Source organism: Sander vitreus, chromosome 15 (genome assembly GCF_031162955.1).
Source record: "Sander vitreus isolate 19-12246 chromosome 15, sanVit1, whole genome shotgun sequence".
NCBI lineage: Eukaryota > Metazoa > Chordata > Actinopteri > Perciformes > Percidae > Sander > Sander vitreus.
Window position 1 is genome coordinate 22,958,007 of NC_135869.1, and position 16,044 is coordinate 22,974,050.

The window sequence follows — 16,044 nt, forward strand, 5'->3', positions numbered from 1 at the left end:
TTTATTATAAAATTCAATTATTTCAATATATATATAAAGAGTATACCAATATTTTATACTGTTAGACAGTAAAAACATTATTGGCCCTATAAGAACAAAAGTGAGTTATAGTACTGACTGCTTCTTTAGCTCTCTGTGTGTTAAACATTGTCACACACACACACACACACACACACACACACACACAAACTCACAACTTCCATTAAAGAGATTTAAGTAATCTAGGGAGTGACGTGTCGACGTAAGGTGAGCGGTTTCTGTGAGATTTTACTGTCCCATTGGGCTGAATGTTTTACACAAACGCACACAATAAACCTCTTGCTTTAATTACCCCGAGCCTTTACACAAACACACATACACTTGCAATCACACATTCAGTGTATTCCCCTGCCTGTTGTGCACTTCACTATATATAACCTATTTACACATCAACACACACCATTAGGTACACTTCGTTCATCATTGACAGCTGAGTGACCACATCTTTCCAGCTCTATTGTAACCAGAGGCCCGAGGGTTCAATGACAGGTCGCCTAGAAACCCTAACCACATCACCCACCTCTGTTTCTTTGGTGTGTGTGAGTGTGTGTGTGCGTGTGTGTGTGCGTGTGCGTGTGCGTGTGCACGTGTGTTTGCAGTCATGCCTGTAGGTGTCTTTACATTTGTGAGTGAGAGAGAGAGCGGGAGGAGGGAGAGAGTGAGTGATTAATTTTATTTGACACTGTGTAAGAAACATAAATAAATAAGAAGACTGCAGGCGGAGAGGCCTGTCAGCGAGAGCAGCGATAGCTGTCAGAACTCTGGTGACTTCCCCGCCACGCTTAAAATCCCTTAAATCCTGACTTACAATGCACAACTTTTAAGCTTCAATTTACTGCAGAGTCTCTCAGTGGTGTCATGGTGCTGATTTAATGAAAAGTCCATGATGGATGCACCCATTTTGAAACATACCAGCACCAACGCTTGTTTTTCAAAGGACCCATTTTGTAAAAAATGAGATTTCAATGTCTTTTTTTTTTTTACTTTAAGGCCGGTCCAGGTGCTACATAAATACTGTGAAAGTATCAAAATGCTCAATTTACAGAGAAATGCACACAGCCCGTATTCAGAAACTGTGCATTTTAAACAAGCCTTCAGAACTTCCATACGGTTGTGATGTCACAACTACTATACACAACTACCATATATATAGATATAAAATTGCAGCTACAGTGCCATCATTCCCCCGGGTAAAATGGCGGTGCAAAGATTCTGTGAGCATGGATGCGGAAGACCCAGAAACACTGACCTTTCAGAGCAGACTGGGCTTTTTTGGGATGGGGGCTTAAAGAGACAGTCACTAAAACGGAGCAATTCAGACATAGGGTGAATACAGGTATACATTCAGACAGACAGTATGAGAAAAACAATGTGGATTTTCAACATCAAAGCATGTAAACATGTTCTAGTAGAAACCCAAAATACAAGTATGAACCTGAAAATGAGCATAGTATGGGACCTTTAATATCCAAACCAGGTTTCTGTGGGTGTAATGGCACAATTTATTGTTAGATCAGATTTGGTGTATGGAATGTTTTGTGTTTGCATTACAAATTTTCAAGTAACCATGACAGCCACCATGATATAGTAGAGGTCAGTTAGGGAAACTATACTAAGAAAGATAAAGGAGAAAGACGGCTTCTGTGTTGCTTTTGAACCTGTTGAGTTTACGAGAACACAATAAACTGGTCTGGTCTGTTTCATAACCCTGTCAGTTGTAACTGGAGAGATGCTGTGGTTGAATGGTCCATTTCAAAGTGGTATTTTATTTATATTATTGCAGTCTTTCCCAAACTAGGGAAATGGGCCCTTTAATGGTCTGTAGACCTGTTGCAGGGGGAGCATCCATTTGCAGGGAAAAACATGGAGCAGAGCAAAAGCTTAATGAATCTGATTAATTAGGGAGCTATAAACAAACAAGTGTAATCTGATGCTGGCAAGGCTATCAAGATTCAGATCAGCAAGATTTATCAGTGAACAATATAACATGCAGAAGAATATAAAGAAAACTGATAGTTATTGATTAAACACATCAGTCTGGCCTTACAGTGACACGTAGGTTGAAGACGTGTGCCACCTTATCACAACATCCTCTTCAAATTAGGATGAGATATACTTATTGTCCCCAAGGGTACATTTTGCCTGGGCTACACACAGTTCATATAATCAACCTAAAACAATAAAAGGCACAGTAAATAAGTTACATACAACAAGGATGTGTAAGATATTGCGCATGATATGTAAAATAGTGTGCATGCCCTGTGAGATAACACATAAATGCATTATAAAATGAGAAAGAGAAATCACAAAGTCAGTCAGTGTAGCAGGAGAGTCACGCATTTGGACAGCAGAAACCCATGAGGCTGTTTATGAACAGTTTATGTTTTTGATAATATTTCAATAAAATCAACTTCCCTTCTTTTGATACTAGTTTCCCCAATGTCCTTACCAGTTGATAAGAATCAAAGAAGTTCTGCATCAGGAAGCATCATTGTTAATGTCATAGTTGGACAGGTTGGAAATGATTTGAACTACTGTAATGTAAATACTGTTGGGTGGAATAATCTTTTAGCAATTAATCACATTTTATAAGCAGATCAAAGTACAAAATCTCCCTCTCAGATGCAGTAGATTAAGGATAAAAAGTAGCATACAATTAAATACTTAAATGCAATTACCTGAAATGATATTATAGAATATTTTCTTAAGTGTCTTTCTATCACTGGAGACGCATTAGGTTAGAAGGTCAGAACAAAATTGAGATTTTGCAGGATGATGAAAGAAAACACATTGTGTAAATCCGGTCCCCTTATATCAAAGATTACTAGATATGTGATGATCCAAGTCCAAAATCGATCAGATGGAACAGTGACGTGCTGAAATCAGCCCAGATGTTCAATGATTCTATTCGACATCTCCAGACACAGTGTTACAATGGAGTCCACAGTACAAGCAGCAGCCATGCATCACTTTTCTGAATTCTACTCAACAGAGCCTATCACGTCAAAAGGGCCGATGGTGTCACAGGAGTGATACATTTGAATGGCAGAGATTTGTTTTCCATTGTGGCCCTGTGCCACCAATCTGTCTCCTCCATTGTGACAGGATGGGCACTCACTCAGTAAACACATTTTGAACTCACAATAACTCACAAACATTCAGGGGATTTACGTGATTATTTGTGTGGACATGAGTTGTGTTTACACAAGTGTGCATTTATTGTGTGTGTGTGTGTGTGTGTGTGTGTGTGTGTGTGTGTGTGTGTGCGCGTGTGTGTGTGTGCGTGCATGCGTGCGTGTGTGATTCAAGGAGCATTGTGTCAGGGGAGACTGAAGGCTACTCTATGCTGAGAAAGATGCACTTTGATGATACTTAAGCTGCTGTTAATACTGCCACTCTTTGTCTAGCACAGCTTGGAGCTTGACTCACCTTCTCACTCACTTTTATTAGGTGTTTTTAGAGGCTTTCTGTAGCCTGACAAGCCAGACCCACATCAAGATGTTGGGTCTGGGAACTCACCATTGGCAGGGCTCAATCCGAGGGGCGGGATAAACGGTTGTCTTTCAAATTCCTTCTGCACACAATAGGATAGCGCTACAACCAACCAGAGCAACGAAGAAGGTAGCGGAGCTAGTTGATAGATTCAACTTTTGCCGTATCCGCTCGGCAAAACTCCGAACACATCTTCCTTTTTTTAAGAATGACTTCAGTGCCGCTCTTTGTTCTTTTTTCAAAGAAAAGCTTAACTCCAAGTCTTCCAGAGTCGCGGCCAAAGCTGATTCGAAAGATCGCTGTTCGCCAGCAGCAGCAGCAGCCATCTTCTTTGTTTTCAAGTAGCAGGGAATTCACGCGGAACCGTCGTAACTCTGCCATCATTATGTTAAGCCCGCCCACCGACTCTATACACGATGTGATTGGCCCGGCTAGAGTTTGGCTTTTCCAGCTCGCAAGCCAACGGAGAGTTGCTAGACGACCCTGGCTGCAAATTACATTTGCTGCCGCTAGGGTGCGTCTAGATTTCTAGGCTAGGGTTTCTGTAGAATAACTTGTTATTTTGCTTGATTCTAATAGCCTTTTTTGCATGTTATTGAGCTCTTGATTTGAATATATAGCTATGAAGGCTCACGGAGCAATCAGGAAACAAGATTCAATACCCAGCAGCAGTGCCTCAGGCTTGGATGGCGATCCACCGAACTCAGCTGGCAGTATGCAGTAGATGGTGTGAAGGAGGCACGCAATAATTTCCCTGTTGCTGCAACGGTGATTTGAACTGGTTGGTCAGCATGTCTATCCAGCAATGGGGTAGGGTGGGATAGAGAGCCTGAGGGAGATAGTGTCAACTTTCTGTCCTGGTGAGCATCCTTGTTATCCTAAGAAAAGATATAATAGAGTTACTATATCTACGCTTATAATATAAATAAGTGTCTGCACACCAGAATCTCATCAGGGCTGTAAGTACTGTAGAGGACACTTCATTTTTCCAGTGTAGATATAATTCATTTAGGAGGGAAATGAATGGTCTTGAATTCATTAAAAATGGGACCGTTATTGTAGCGAAACTATTTTCAAATGTGTGTGGAGAGTTGTGCGACTGTATCTCAATCAGTGTGCGCGTAATCAGATTTGTAAATGTGTAGAAAAATCTCCAAATCTGTATTCAGCATAATTAAACAAATACACTTTTTGCAACCTAATTAAAAAAAGAAAATACAGTAGTCTTTTGGGGAAATACACCTATTTGCTTTCTTGTTGTGAGTGAAATGAGAAGATTGATACCACTCTCTCAGACTTGAGTGGTATAGCATCTTCCCATGTAAGTCTCTTGACAAGAAAAATGTCAGACTACGCATTAAAATACCAAACTAATGGGAGAAATAATCCTAAAAACCCTCACAGCTCCACTCACTATAAATTCCTTGTTTTCAAGAAGTTTGAGACATTTGACAAAGCAGCTTGTTTGCTTCATACCTCTTTGATGATGCCACAGGAAGGAACATAATATTAATATATAAAATACACAAATTATAAATATGTATGTACACAAGCCTGTTTGGCTGTGCAAGTTGCAATTATAAAACAATTATTCATTTAGTAAAGGCCCCAAACCTTGCAATTAGCCAAACAATACTAGCATGAGTCAAATTATGTTCATAGGAAATGGTTTTGCAAAGCAAAATATTATTTAAGGGAAAACACACCACCACCCAGATTACATTGCTACATGTACAAGGCAATGAGATACTCGATACCTGAGCAAAAAGCAAACAAATAAAAAGACTAGGTTAGATCCTTGTGTTTTCAGCGGCGCTATAGTCCTCTCTCTGTTGAAGAAATACAATCCTGCGCTGTGCTCTGAATCACAATCACTTGATTTAACAGAGAACATTTATATTTTGGAGGAAACTGTTTGGTGCCAGTTTGGTGCCAGACAGAAAGAACATCAGCAATACATTTAGAATTGCAATAAGAAACCACAGTTTCTGCTCTCTTGATGGCCACACACACACACACACACACACACACACACACACACACACACACACACACACACACACACACACACACACACACACACACACACACACACACACACACACACACACACACACACACACACACACACACACACACACACACACACACACACACACACACACACACACACACACACACACACACACACAGTCTCACAGACACCTGTCGGAGAGCAGTGTTTACCCACGGCGTGATCTCCCTGAAGGAGTGTTTTTTCCTGGTAATTGGACCTGACCATCAGCTGTCTGTGTAGCTGCTCATGACAGTTTGTGTTTTTTTTTTCTGCGTTCCGTTTGGTTGCTGTCTTGCACATTATATGACTCACACTCATTTGATGAGTTCATCTTATTAGTTCATCTAAATTCATCCTGTAAGTGTTGTCTTTGATATCTTGTTTTTACTACTGCCGCACTTCTATGTTTTCTTATCAAGGTAATTCAAACATGTTTCTTCATTATTGAAAGTCTGAAGGACCATGACCCATTTCAATTCACATCCCTTATTCATTTTGCCTGAAACCAGACGTGGGTCAATGGCATTTGTTGTAATCTTCTTAAAATGCCAAGTGGGTGGAATTAAATGCAAAGAATATTAGACAGTCAGGCAATCAAAGTGAAATATTTTAGAAGGAACGGTCCCAAACTGTACATACTTCACATACTTTGAGATCATTGGCCTAAATTGCATAATCTGATACAATAAACCTCACCCCTCTATCGCTCCAAGTCATTAAACGTGAGTGCTAATAACTACTTCCTGTCAGCGTCTAACTCTGGCTTTTCTGGAAACCCTTCCATAACCCCCCACTACTCTTCACACCCCTCCTCCTCTGACTCATCCTCTATTCGCTGACCACAAGTTATGCCACAGTGCCACTTCTGTCTCGACAGTTGTCCTGGCAGGAGGCTGAGGTCCATCGGGACCTCAACCACACGCCACATAAACAGTTTTTTCCACTAGCCTTATCAACAAGGCCCGGTACCCACCCTGACTCTCTCCACACTCCACCTCTGGCTCCTCATGCCACTGTACCTACTCTGCTGTAGCGTTCCTTTTTTACTACTGTTTAACTTATTTTATTATTTATTTACATTTATTTTATCGTTATTGATACATACTGTGTATATATGTATATACTTATATTGTTTATATTCTTTTTATTATTTATGTTATTATTTATGCACCAACAACACCATGACAAATTCCTTACATGTGCAAAAACTTACTTGGCAATAAAGAACTTTTTGATTCTGATTCTGAAAGCCCTTTCTGACGCTTGGCACCCTCCTGTCCCTCCTTTGTCTCCCCATCATTTCCTCCCCCTTCTCTTCTTTATCCCTCTTTCCTGGATCATCACTCAAGTGTTGCACTGGCATATTCTTATCTGCTCAAATGTTTGTTGCTCTGCTCTGTCTAATCTATCTTGTTTTCCACAAATTGGCAAATATTAGGCTTTTGATTAAAATGGCTATTAATAAAAAAAAGAAAAGAAAAAGAAAGTAGTATTATATTACAATTTTTTTTTTTTAAAGGTAATCTTTTAGGACTTCTTTTTGGAGCCAATGGAGTCATCCCTTGCTGGCCATTTGAAAGAATGCAGGTTTAAGGCACTTCCACATTAGCTTCATTTCTCAGGCCTTGGGGGTTGCTGATTGGTTAGCCTTGAACTCCTTAAAGGACAATTCCGGTGCAAAATGAACCTAGGGGTTAATAACATATGCGTACAGAGTCGAATGTTCTCTGGGATCTGTTTTCATGCTAATCGAATGTGTCTGTAGCTTGAAACTAGCTACCGCAAACCGGTGTTTAGCTGCTAACGCTAGCTTTTCGAGGCACATGTTTACATGCGGCCGCAATCTTGGATAACAGTCATGACCAGTCGAACGACGAACGCCGTGCAACCAGTAACCAGTAACATAGCTCAAACACAGCGCTCGTGATTCGACTGCTCATGACTGTTATCCCAGATGGCGGCCGCATGTAAACATTAATGCTACTGTCTTTATAATCAATCTTTGTAATAAACTGTCTGTACACTTACAAAGTTCTCAATGCATCGGTTTACATGTAGGGACCATCATTATGCTACCGTTTAAGTGTGGTGCTATTTTGAGCCTTGTTAGTGGTGTAGAAATAGTGATTTATCCTGTGCCCCGAAAGCTAGCGTTAGCAACTAAACACCGGTTAGCGGTAGCTAGTTTCAAGCTGCAGACACATTCGATTAGCATGAAAACAGATCCCAGAGAACATTTGACTCTCTAACTTAAAATATGAATTGCTACAGTAAAGGTACTTTATTGTCACATACACATACATGTAGCGAGATTCATTCTCTGCATTTAACCCATCTCTCAAGGGAGCAGTGGGCAGCCATTTACAGCACCCGGGGACCAACTCCAGATCTGAGCCAGTGCCTTGATCAAGGGCACTGACTGCAGAACCTAGTACATGTTTTTTGATGGTGGGGGAAACTGGAGCACCCGGAGGAAACCCATGCAAACATGGGGACAACGTACAAACTCTACACAGAAAGGCCCGGAACGACCTGGATTCGAACCCAGAACCTTCTTGCTGTGAGGCCATAGTGCTAACCATGGTGGCCCAACCATGCTGCATTATGACAAGTAAATGCTATTAACTGACTGTAGAAATGAAGTGCTTTGAAGCAGAGTCATACTGTTGTATCTCATGAGCAATGGATACACAGTGACATGAATCTTCGGCTGGGTTCGATCGCTGGAGTAGGTTTTTAGTCTTTTGGCCAAAAACAGTCAATGCAGCAGTTCACTGATTGATGTTTGCTGAGGCCACTACTTGGTGTGTGTGTGTGTGTGTGTGTGTGTGTGTGTGACAGCTCAGACAGACTGATTCCCAAAATTCTCCTTTTCCTCCAGACTGCCTCCTGTTTTGTCTCTTTGCATTCATACAACTTAAATTGACACTCAAGTTGAAACAGTTTCATTTCAAAGTAATGTTTCTTCATTTCCATTCACAGCACATTGGGCAAATCTGCTTCAGTTTGACTGTTTAAATAGACCATTGCCTTTAATGGCATTTATGCCACATCTATACTAACTAACTGCAGCTTTTGCCACATTTACTTTGAAAACTGGTATTTGTGGTCAACTATGTTGTTGTTGTCTTAACACCTTAAGTTCATAACATTTGTTCTTTATATATTAATAATGACATTCTTAACATTTTATATTCTTCAGTTTTCATGGAGATAAGGATGTGCTTGTAAACCAACTGTTGATGATTGTTTTTTTTAAGATATTATTGAGTATTTGTATATTTTAGTGAAACAAATACAAATTTTATTATTAGTATTTTATTCTTCGTGTGTTTTGCAGCTGTGTTTAATACGGAAGAGGATTAGGGCCACATGTGGAAAAAATGATTTGAGTTCTGAGATTAAAGTCAGAATTCTGAGATTAAACTCAGAACTCTTTTTCACATGTGGCCCTAATCCTCTTCCGTAGTTTAAGTATCATGCGTGGATCAAAGTGAATTCTGAGCTGATTGTATTGTTACACCTCTAAAGGCTTTTTAATGGTTTCATGTAAATTCTAATCCATAACTATTAGCATGACTGTGAAATAAAGCAGATTTTGATGCTCAGACTCAAGACACACCGTCTCTGCTGTCCTTTAGAATTACCAGAAGTGTTTTTTGTTGTTTTGTATGTCCCTGTCAAAGAAAATGTAGCGGTCTAGAGAAATATTCTATTCTGGTAAATGTCCCATCTGAAATTATTTACTGTGTATGGGTCAACATGGGTTCTGTGGTGATTTTTACTGCCATCTGGATTGACGTCTGCTGTTTCGCAGAATTAGCAACTGACGCACCGATTGGATTACAAGGGGTACATAACCAGCAGCAGCGTAGAGCAGCATCATAATGTAGATTGGATTAGGTGATTAATGATTATCATGAAAATATGGGCTGCTGCAGCAAATATAATACAAAGAAGAAAAATAGCAATTGAATATACATAGACACACACATTGAAACAGTCAATTGTAGGTTTATTAGGTAGATTTGGCAAAAAGGAATACAGTCCAGTAGAACAACACTATTGTTAACTCAATGTCAGTGACAGTTCTGCTACATTGTGTGCATACAATTTGTAAAAATATCAACTTTGTCTGGCAATACCAACGCAGTCCAGTCCAGAAGTGCTTGCTGGCCACAGTGTCATTTACTAAACCATAGTCAACTATGTTGCTGCTTTCAAACCAGCTGACATCAGGGCAGCGAGCTTCACTTAGTTCTTCTCACTGCATCAACCTCTCCCCTCCTCCTCCATCCAACATGTCCTCCCCTCCTCCATCCAGCCTGTCTAGGAATCCCCTTTGATCTGTGGTATGACAGCAGCTGCACTGTGCAGCTTCCCAGAAGCCCATATATCAACTGACAAGTGTTCTTTCTCTCTCACCACACACACACACACACACACACACACACACACACACACACACACACACACACACACACACACACACACACACACACACACACTGGTTACAGATCCCAAAGGAATGCTCCATGTTTCAGGGAGACCAGACTGTTGGTCAGTTTACAGCATAAACGATGAGAACATAAATAACGGTGTAAGTGCATACAAAGTCAATGGAAAGCTTTGGACGGACGTGAATTGACATAAAGTTGAAGAACAGTGATGTCAGGGAGATTTATTTCCTGTTTATCTTTGTCCATGTCTAGCTTACATTTGGCTCAGGTGGTAGGTTTGTCAATTACACTGAAATGCTGAACCCCCCTCCATTCCCCTTAAAATTGCCTACTGAGGAGACATCCTGGTTTTGAACTGCCCGTAGTCTGTTCATTGTTGATGAAAAGCTCTGTTTTTAGAACACGGCATGTGAGTGTGTGTGTGTGTGTGTGTGTGTGTGTGTGTGTGTGTATCTGCACAGAATGCTCAGATTCGATTGGCTGAGTAGCATCACGTGAGATGATTTAAAACGCATGCAATTGGTCTGTGAGTTGCCTGGGCTGCTCAACCAGTGCCATAAAGGCTAAAATAGAAAAGTTGAATCAAAGATCAAAGATGATCATTTGGGTCATTTTGCCAACAAAGGGGATGGCGTCCCCCCCCTCATATCGCCTACTCGACATAGGGCTAACTAGTTCTACTCTGTAGTGCAAAATACAATGCTACTCCTTTATTTTCATGTCTTCCACATGGATTTTCATCTTGTGAGACAATTGACTTTTTTGCCTGGGACTTTAGCTTTGGCTTCAGTTTTTTAGCAAGATGATAATTTCAACCAATTCATAAAGCTAACGATACTTAAAAAAAAACGAACCAACTACAGTAAAATGCTTGCAACAGTTATTGTTTCAGCCAACAAGATTGATGGCTGGCGGCTAGAAATGAGAACGCTGCTTTTGTGTACTGTACTGTGAAAACAAGGACCCATGGATTCAAAACTCATGAAGAATATCAAGTGATAAATCTGTCCTTGTTATTGTAAACTGCATGTGAGAATGGAAAGGTTCACATGCGTAGCAACATTAACTAAGGGAGGTGGGATTTCAGCGTACGTCAGTGAAGTCAGTTGACTCAAGGGGTCAAGTTTATTGTGTTAGATTGTCCACGTTCAGCAAGTATTCACTAGTTGTTTTTTTATAGTGTTTAAAAATGAATGGCAGTAAATTCCTGAAGACAGCATCCAGAGTCCTGACATGTCCATGCATCAGCTACATTTTCTGCAAACACCACACAACGCCGATGATTTCCACGGATATTCTTTAAGAAAGGCAACATATCAAAACCCAAGGTAAAATCATATCCCCAGATTACAGAGTCCATGCCATCTGCTCATAGAAGCATTCTGATTGGTTAGCTGTATGGGAAGGTGATTATCATTGGGTGATACGTAGGTCCAGTGACCCAAGACAGCCAACCTCACAACCTCTGTAGGTCAAGTGTGTGTGTGTGTGTGTGTGTGTGTGTGTGTGTGTGTGTGTGTGTGTGTGTGTGTGTGTGTGTGTGTGTGTGTGTGTGATCAGTATTAGCAGGTCATTCTCCTGCAAGGGCTGTATTTAGATTATAAAACACCACTTGACAGTAATCCTTCTTTGATGAACATATGTTTCAATACCACAGACACACACACACACATGCTGTATGCTGTGTGTGCCCAAACATACTACTTGGACAAAAAAAGAACAATGGCAAAGGAAAAAGAAGCAAATGATCAAGGCTTTCTCGGAGAAAGAGGGAAGTATTAAGAGAGAGAAAGAGAGAAATGGATAACGAGCATGAGGTGCTACAGGGAGAGCGAGAGGTGGGGGGGGGATTAACCATGAGAAGCTGCCAGGACAAAGACCTTTTGGCCTCACACACACACACACACACACACACACACAACAGAAACACACACACACAACAGACACACACACACACACACACACACACACACACACACACACACACCGTCTTATAGTTCAGAAAATGGTTTAGTGAGTGGGGTTGTTTGGAGGCAGATCAGATGAAATGGTGATTCACCATGTCTGTTCAGAGACTTTCAGAGAGCTGCTCTTGTGTGTGTGGTGTGTGTGTGCCCGTGTGCGCATGTCACTGTCTCATTAGTGAGAGCAGTCGAGCCAGCTCCATGGAGGCGAAGCCGCCACAGACCTCGTTGTGAATCCTCTCCTCTAGCCTCACGATCCTCGGAGTACACAAACTCACGCACAAACACATACACACACAAATGCTGTACGTTGTAACAGAGGGCTATATTTTATGCTCCAATCTAATAAGCCATATTTACTGGATTTAAGGTCCTCCACACGTGTGTTTGTGCCTTTGTTTGTGTGTGCGTGCATGCTCTTCTTTGTGAAAAGAAAGGCGGATGATGAAACTAAGCTGAAAGTCCAGTGAAGACGGAACAACCGAAGCAGAAAGATGATAGCAAATGAGAGGGAGCATTTCCTGTTTCCACAGTGGCTTTCAACTTGTAGCTCGGTGTTGACTTTTTAATTGTGATCCATTATGTGGTTGATCATATAAAGCGTAACTTACTCTACTGTCACATTTCTACATGCATACCAACTCATTTAAAAAAAGTTGTATTGCATGCATTGCATTTCAGTTTTGTTTGTCATTTGCTATTATAACTGTAGAAAGTATATGTATGCAGGTCAAAATTGATAGATGTGTGAACTTCAAACCGACGATTCGATTTGATCGATTTAGGCCTGCATAACTCTTCGAAAAGGTAGTAATTAAACTATTCACCTGCTATTATCATCTATGTCTGCAGTCTTACTGGAAAAGGTTAATGCTGCCTTATGCTTATTTTGCTACACACTCCTGCACTGTGCAAGATAAGGAGTGGTGTAGTGTGAGAGAACTTGGGCCACTTAACGTCTTAATCTGGTACTATAAATGTTTGTCAATGCATTTTGACATTCTGCTTGTTTTGAATGCTGTTGTACAAACTTATATTTATCCATCTCAAAATGTAGTTAAAAAACGTTTTGTTTTTAAGTGAATCATCAGGTCAAGCGGTAAATCGTTTTCGACCAAAATATGAATATTTGGATTTGAATATATAAGGAACTGAATGATATGAAAACCTGAAAAATAAAATAAAAAATGGACTCGCCCTATATTTTGACTCTTCTACCAATTACATTGTGAATCGGCGTGTCAGGCTGAAGCTCATAACCTTTAGTTTAAGGTGTGAAAGGTGGCCAAAACAGACACAACAGTAGATTATATCGGCTTAATGACAGCTATGGCTGCCAGGAGTAGATCTAGCCAGTAAACATTGTTAGCAGATGCTTAGTGCTTGGTGAGAAAAACCTGTAAACTGACATCTGTAAATCGTAAAAACAATGTTCTCTGCTTTATCATAAAGTGCTATCGTCCTTATTCATTAGCAGCTGCGGGTGTGCCGTCTGTTCTGAAACACATTATGGTAGCCGTCAGTCGTGTGAACCAGCTGAGCATTTAAGTACGTTGATTTTAATTTTTAAAAGCCTGTTGTGTTCTCTGCTATTCCGGTTTATGTTAGGATAGCATGGGGTGACATATAGCAGCTAATTCTTCTTTCTGTGAACCTCAGACATGAGGCTGGAGACAGACAAATACTACACACATATATATGCTGACTGGTAGCAGTGACTGGTCCAGATGGTAGGCAAGCAGAAGGCCTTAGTGGATAATGTGAGGGAGCCGGTGGGGGGGTGGGGCTGTCAACGGGGGCATAAGGGTTATATCTCTCTGATTGGAATGCACAGCTGCACCAGCGCACACACAAATGCACACGCGTACCGTCACACAGCTGAGTATGCGAGGACTGCACAGAAGTTTCTGGAAGTGTAGTGAGACTTCACAGATATATGTGACTCAGCAGTGGAAGTTTGCTTCCTCCTGTTTGTCTGCTCATCTTTTTATTTATCGCCATGTCATTTCCATCTCATTTTCTCCTTCCCTCTCCGTCTTCCGTTTCACCGTCTCACCTTTATTAGAGCGTCTCTGTTCAGCTCTCAATACACAGACTTATTTACTGTCTTTGTCTCACTTTATGTCTATCTCTCTGCAGGGAGCTCATCATGTGACAGACTGTGCAGACTCCTCTCACAGACACACTCAATGGAGTGTAAAGTCGAGCAGAAACACACAGTGATGGGTTTAAAAGACAGATGGTAAGTCAGTTAAAGGAAAACCCACCTACCTGCACATCTTTACCTGTTGTTTAATCACCACTTTTACCTGACATGTACATTTATGGTGTCAAATTAAGAAAAGGGTCCTGCTACTATTTCTCTACTACTATCTCCTTAACGCTGTGGAGTAGGGTCTGGCTACACCACAGAAATGTTCTGGGATAGGAGAAAAAAAATTTGCATTTCAACAACCAAGAGCATTTCTCATAAAATGTTGAATCAAGTTAACTGTTCACAAAATACAATAACATGAGCTATTTAAATTAGCTGGATACATGGTTAAACGTAATTTGCTCTCACCGGTGTATCGCCGTGTGTATTTTGTCCACAGCAAATCCCCACCAATCGGTCCCAAAACATCCCAGTTAGGAAGTAAATGACGGAAACATATTCCTTGTCATTCATTCATTCATATTTTTACAGTCATTCCCCGAAAGAACCAAGCAGGCCTGCCTTGTTTCACCATCCAAATGTTCTTCAAAACCTGACATTTTCAGCCTGTAGCTTCCTAGCTCAAAGTTTGTTCAAACGCGCCAGATGTTAGGCAGTTATCCTGACCTTATAACCTGAAGTCTGAAGATTATTTGCAACAGGTAATTATCTGGATCTCCTCACAGTTATAATTATAGTATAGTATAGTTATATTTCAGGCGATGTAATGAAAACTTTTACGTAACCATCCCATTATATATTCTTCTCAGTTGTTTGTGTCCCCTCACTTTATATGGTGAAAATGACACACCTTTTTGTTGTTGTTGTGTTGTGTAATGACAATGGCATCATTTCCCATTTATATAATCCCAATGTTAAAGGTAGACAGGGAGTTCAAATTTTGTAATTGAAGTTGCGACCGAATTTTAATGAATGGGGGGGTGATTTGAGTTGCTCGCTGTTCTCCTATGGCATTGTCACACTTTTGATTTTCCCCTCACAGATGAGAGGGGGTTTTCAATCTGGAGTCCCATTTTATGGATGATTGGTTCAAAATGGGTCATAATAAGGCATGGAACCTGCATGTGATTTTGTTTAATCATACTCATTGCATTTTCATGAAAAGTAAATCACTGACCTGATACAGCTGCTACGAAACTGACACTGTTGCAAGTAGGGCTGCAGCTATCGATTATTTTACCGATTATTCCGAGTAATTATCGAGTAATCGGATAATAAATACTTTTTGTTTTATTGAAGAGCAATAATAAACAATAGTTTGGTTTAATTTTCGGAAAAAGCTACATTTTTGCTGCCTACATTGCTTACAATATCATCTCTCAAAAAACTAAATATATTAAGTGCATTTAAGTAGCATATTACATTGTTTTTAAAGAAAACATTTTCTGAAATGCAATAACAACCTCAAACTAAGGCATACATTAAACATACATAAACATGACCTTAAGTTGTGCAACTTAACTTTCAGAACTAACAGTTTCAACCTGAGACTGATCTGTATATAGGCCTATATGTAAATATTAGTTATACTCAACCTATTTTCATTTATATATTTAATTGCAACGCTACACAGCTCTGTTACACTTATGCTAGTAGATCGTTGATCAGCTGTTTCTCCGTGAAGAGAGAGAGGGAGAGAAAATGGTGCGCAACTATCAGCTGTTTCTCTGACGGGATAGTCAACAAGTCAGCTCTTTAGATCAATTTGTGGTCACCACTACGTATTTTCTTGTCTTTGTTTTTGGTAGTTGTTGTTTGGTGTAGTTTCATCGTCCATACAACTCTGTGATTTACTTTTGTCAGGTCTGCTTCATGGAA